Source organism: Pinus tabuliformis, chromosome 6 (genome assembly GCF_031772625.1).
Source record: "Pinus tabuliformis cultivar Carrire ecotype Pingquan chromosome 6, CPIR1, whole genome shotgun sequence".
NCBI classification, from domain to species: domain Eukaryota; kingdom Viridiplantae; phylum Streptophyta; class Pinopsida; order Pinales; family Pinaceae; genus Pinus; species Pinus tabuliformis.
The window spans coordinates 1,911,522,585-1,911,528,982 of NC_142292.1; positions in this window are offsets into that span (position 1 = coordinate 1,911,522,585).

Here is a 6,398-nt window from a genome sequence, read left to right on the forward strand (position 1 = left end):
GTCTAATATGCTTGGTGTAAGAAACAAAATTAAGGATTAGCATAAGAAAACCTTGTTTATATATTTGTGTATAATCGCCAATCAAGAAAGCTAAGTCAGCACCAAATTCCAGAGATTATAATTTTATGAGTATAAGGTTGATTCTAGAGAAGGGATGAGAGTTAGATCATCGATTAACGAAGTCTAAAGGAAGAATTGTGCACGAGTTTACTAAAGGACAAGAATCAGGCCATGGGAAAAGATTGGATGCATGTTTACAAGAGACCGACCCTAGAACAATTGGGTTTAGTTGGCCTAGGAAAGGAATCATAGTCGGCTTAAGGTGAGTTATAAAATGTTAGTTGTTCATAGAATTATAATAGTTGGGTTGGACAAAACACTCAGATTAGAGCCCTGTGATTAGTTTTGGTTGCTATCAATGTTAATTTTGGCCCCATGGCCATTACACAAACATATATATGCAATAGTAAACCAACCTCTAATCGAGGCTATAAACAGTCGACATACTTGGGTAACCCCTCGACGATGTTCTCCCAAAAGAAATATCAACTCCGACCTCCATCAAGCTTGTCAAGGTTGCAGTGGAATCAATGTATTCGAGAACCATTGGAGTCAGAAGTGCTTGGAAAATCTCCCAAGGAATAAGGACTGACCTCTCAACCCCTTTAATTGGGCCCTATGGTGGTCATACAAACTATGGACCTAAGCCTTTAATCAAAGAATGATTTGTCTTGAGTCGTGAAGAGAGATACTCTTTGAATAGGAGAGAAAAAGGAGACGAGGATGATAGTATAAAATAATTAGAAAGGACTCGATACAATAGGATAAATCCCATTGCGGTGACTGTAAGAGAGAGAACCAAAAAACTATTCGAGGGTTTGAAATTTATAATAAAAAAAGCATAAGAGTTCACGATGTTTCGAAAAAAATGTGGGAGCCCGTACCATAACAAACTAGAAGTGTCAGACGAATAAATATTTTGAGGTTTATGTTTTTTATCAGTGCCACAAGAGAAAAGAATCCTAGGTAAGTTGAGCATGCCACCGGAGGGGCCTGCTATCATTGTGGTATCAGAGCTCTAAAAATTAGGAGTAACAGATTAAGGAAAAGAGAAACAAAAACAAAATCCAGCAAGAAAAAGAAGAGAATTAGATATTGCAGCGAGCGAAGAGGAGAAGGCACTAGATGAGGGAGATAGTGATTGCTCTCTTTATTTGAAAGGTAAGTAAAAGTTTGGTCATTTTGTAAAAAACAAGGTGAGAAAGCAAGGCACAGAGGTAAAGACAGAGGATTGGAGAAACCTAGGGAGAATTCCAGCCAATTGAAAAGCTGGAAATAGACAGAAGAATACAATCCAGAGGCAGAACTGGGAGAGTTGAGATATTGAAATCTCAAAGGAGGAGAATGAGACATGTATAGTTGGTTTTATATTTTATGTTTTAGTTTGTGAGTGCAAGTAGCAATATATGCAACTAGAGGTGTTATGCAAAGCAAGGTGAGCATGAGAAGCTTTTCTCACAAAAAAGAGATGGTATAGATTGAGGAGAGAACCAGTTGTGTTCTCAAAGACCGTGGTAAAAGAAAACCCTTGCAATAGAGAAGTTGCACACAGAGAGAAATATTCCAGCCAAGGTTGGAAGAATAGGGAGGCAAAGGAAGTCCCCAAGCAGAAGAGAACAAGAGAATTTCTCAAGAGGTGAGGAGAGGAGCAAGGAGTGCTCAAGAGGTTCCAGAGGAAGGAACTAGAGGAACAATAATAGGTAAGAGGAGGTGAGGTGTTCGGATAACAAGTGAGGTGAGGCTTGTTACAGGGTTAGGTTGAAACTCACGATGAACATGGAGGAACATATGTAGAGAAAGAAGAAGTTGACCATTGTTGGTCATGATGAAAGGTCGAGCAAAAGCCACAACAGAGAGGAGAAATATGTCAAGAGAAATGGCATGAGGAAACTAAGCCAGGAGGAATTTGAAAAGGAGATGGATAAATTGAAGGAGCAACTTAATGTTTTAATGTAACTACTATAGAACGCCAGAGACGAAAACTGAAGAGGAGGTTCAAATTATCTTTCAAATAGAATAATTTTAAGAGGAAATCCCCAAAATCTAGAGATCTAGGGAAGCAGAGAATGAGGACATTGAAAGATTGGATGGAAGAAGAAGAACTCAAATCAGTTGAGCCTGTAGAAGGAGCAATTAATTCCTGCAAACCACTTCTTGAAGACAAAGAGAGGAGACTAGTGGAAAGTCTCATGGGCTATGGAAAGAGTCCAAAACAACAAGAGGTGATGTTAATAGAAAAGGAGGCCAAAGAGCCTTGTGTTTTTTAAACTAATAAATTATGTGTGGATGTAGTATTTACAAGCAAGGAAGATGAGCAATCATTAAAGGCTCTTACAAATCGAAGGCATGGATAGATTGTCCAAAGGGAGAACAAGAAGATAAGCTTTCTCCAAGAAGCCCAGAGAGGTGGTTGGATGTTGAAAGGGAGGAAGAAAATGAAGTGGCCTCTATTGCAAATGTGGTTGAAGCATGACATGAATGCTTTGTTAATGAATGAAGAACTCAAATTTGTTGAATATGGAGGAGTGGAAGTTCACTTCTGTGAACCAGCAAGGACAAGTCTTAGGAGAGGATGATGTGGGTGATGAAATGATGATGTGCTTAGTTCAACACAAGGAAAGAATGCCAACAACATCAAACGAAGAGGAAGAAATAGATATATTTATAGCTAAGTGTTTGCATGAGTTTGAAATTGCAGGTACCAAGTAACAGGTAGTTGAACAAGTCCCTGAGGTTATGGAGGATGTAGAACCTCAAGAAGAATTGAGCTATGTTGACAAGGAACAAAAAGAAGGAAGTTGATTCAGAAGATGGAAAACCTCAAGGAACTGTCATAGAGGGAGGAGATGCAGAGTTATTTCATTAAGACAATGTGGATGAAGACCATGGTGAAGCTAAGGCCAACACTCTCCAAGTTTGTGAGAGGAAGAGTAATCTTAGAGGTATAATTTACTGGTTATGTCTTCTTTTATTGAGTATTTATTGGACAATTTTTTAAAAGATTTTATCATGGGTTGAAGACCAATGGAGATTGGGAAAAGAGAAGAAATCACGTGTTTTACACACTTGTGGATCGATTTGGTATTAGATGATGGAGGGAGAGTTGGTGAGAATCCCCCAACATAATACAGTTCAGTTAATCCAAAAAATGTTGAAGGAACCCAAGGACAAGAGGACAACCAATAGCTTGTTGATAACCAAGAGAAAAAGGTTGGATTCTGAAGATAGTTATGAAACAGGGTACATAAGGGTACCTCAAGGAGGAGCATGTCGAGACATAGATGAGAAGGCTTATGCAGAGCAAGCCATGGCTCCGTGGAACAATGACAAGAATTTCATCCAAGAAGTTGCAGGAGATAGCAAAGGGTTCAAGGAGAAACTCATTTGCCTAATGAGACAAAGACCCATACGTTTGCAATAGAAGGTTAGAAGAGAGAAAATGTTTTCCATAACATGTTTGTTGTATGTGCAGGTATGACCAGAGTTCATAATTCTAGGGATATTAGCAGACAACCTTTCATAAAAATAATAGAGAATTTGGCATGGAAACAATGTGTTTTGGAGATAAATGAAGAGAAATGGGAGAAGACTCTTGCAATTCATGTATAAAACATTGTGGAGGAAAAGAAGGACTGCAGAAAATGTGAAGTCGCAGTATGCAAAAATAAATTGTTACTAGGAGTCCAAAATGAGCTGGTCATTCAGAAAAGAAGTTGATTGCTAAAAGCATAATCAAAGATGTAGAGGAAGGACAACAAATGTTTTCAAGAAGAGGAAACGAGAAGCAACATGAGACAACTCTGTCTCAAGACCATTTATTTCATTTGTGAACAAAAAAATGGGGTATAATTTTATTTTTGAAAGAAACCAACATTTTTCCATGGTGTATTTTGTTGAAGGCAATAAGGACGATGACTTTTGTTGTTATAGGTGCATTCAATATGTAGGAGCCTCGTTCTATGGTGAATAATCTAATGAAATCCTACAGTCTTGGGAGATACTCAAGAGGATAGTTGGTAGCGATAATTTAAACCAACATGGGAGAAGCAACATGTATCAATAAGAAGGCAAACTGAACATGAAGGTTGAGAAGCTAATGATGTTGATAAAAGGAGTATCTGAGGTATGGTATGATAGCAAGGAAAAAGTGACCAGTTTCAGCACTTGGCTGACTTGAGGGAGCTACATCAGCATGGCAGAGATGAAGAAATTGCAAAGTAGAATATGGGATCGAGGAAGGAAGAGGATATCCAACATCACACTGATTGTGAAAGATTGCATCAGTAAAGCAAGTGGCACATTAGAGAGTCAAGTGTGGGATCCTGGTAGACTGAAGTCAAGGCTGAAGCAACAACATCATCATATATGTGGGCAACAATAGCACTTTGTTTAGGATCCTAGAGGGTTTTGAAGGCATTTGACCAGGAGGTCAAACTTTTTCCACCTAGGGAATCTGAGGCGGGAGCATCAACCTATGAAATCCATTTTGTTTAATACCTTAAGGGGGCCATGTACATTCTAGAAAGGAGATTTTACTTTGTGTATGAATTAGGAAATTATGGAAGGAAATCTAGGTTGTTAGTATAGCCATGTGGCTCATTTTAATAACACCAGTTAGTAGGCTAAGTTGTTTGGTGGTTTTAGTGGTTGTCCAAGTAAGCCTTTGCCAAGGTAACAGTTGTAGAACTAAGAATCTAGTAGTTTTGATTTGGTGGATAGATGTCCAATTTTCCCTCTGTCTATAGAGATATTTTTCTTAACATTGTTAGTGTACATATTGTAGTGCATGAGAAATGAGCGCAACTCCCTAGAATAATTTATGAGAAGGGATTTGTACAGGAGTTTCATAAGACAAATTGCATATAAATTTTCCAAGTAATGAATATGGTTTTCCTGTTTTGTGTACTATTCTCTACACACTTCTAAATTATGTCAATTCATATCGTTAGATAAAAGAACCCTTTAACCTTGCTAGCTAATATGCTTAGTGCAAGAAACGAAATGAAGGATTGGCATAAGAAAACCTTGTTCATATCTCAGTGTATAATCGCCAATCAAGAAAGTTGAGTCGGCACCAAATTCCAGAGATTATCGTTTTATGAGTATAAGGTTTATTTTCGAGAAGGGACGAGAGTTAGAACATCGATTAACAAAGTGCAAAGGAATAATTGTGCATGAGATTAATAAAGGACAAGAATCGGGTTGTGGGAAAATATTGGACGCAAGTACGAGAGGAGACTGACCCCGGAATAGTTGCGTTTAGTCATCCTATGCAAGGCATTGTAGTCAACTTAAGGTGAGTTATAAATGGCGGGACTGTTCATAGAGTTACAAAGTTCAGGTTGGAGAAAGCACTCATATTAGAGTCCTCTAATTACATGTGGTTGTTATCAATGTTGATTCGGGCCCCATGGTTGTTTCGCAAACATATATATGTGACAATCAACCAACCTCCGACTGACACTAGCAACAATCGGCAAAGTCAGGTAACACCCAGTCGGCGTGCTCCCAAAAGAAATATCAACTCTAACCTTCGTTGAGCTTGTTGAGGGTAATACTAGTTGGTGTTTGTAGAAAATATGTGATAGGTTAACCCGATAATGCAATATAAATCAAAGCAGAATATTACAACCTACTTCTACTATCAATTTGCGGAAGCTTAAAGATCGAGCTGAGCAATATAACCAAAAGAAGAAGAATCAATGGCACAATACACATGAAAATACTTTGGGGAAAGCCTCAGATAAAACCCCACACTATTGTATTATCATAGATGGTGGAAATACATAGGAATTATACAAAGCCTTAGCTCTCACAACTAACCAGCTCTTAATACAATCCTCACAGATGCTCACAGGAAATCTTGGCTTCTCTCTAGCCTTCCTCTCTGCCCTCCAAGCTCCTATTTCCTTGCGCTGTTCCTTGTGGATGATTTGCCTATTACCAAGTGGAAAACCAAGCCTTCAAAACTACGCAATCCTCAAGGATGAATCCTTGACTGCATGCATGAGTTTTCTCCGTGAGAAAACACATGCAACTGATAGTACACTGCCCTTGAACATTAATCTCAATTGGGTCTTTCTCATAATAGACATGCATGAGTTTCTGATGAGGGAATCTTCAGTTAACTGGAGTAACACTAGTTGAGTGCATTAATGCATCAACTGAATGTTAATTCACTATTAGTTCCTCAAACAGCTTCGAACTAATTTAATTGGACTTAACTCAGTAAACTGGGTTAACTAATTACAATTCAAATATAACTCAATCTTATCTCCTTAATTTAAGGGATAACTCTTGCAGGACTTCAGAAAGACTTCTAACTTGAATTTCTCCAA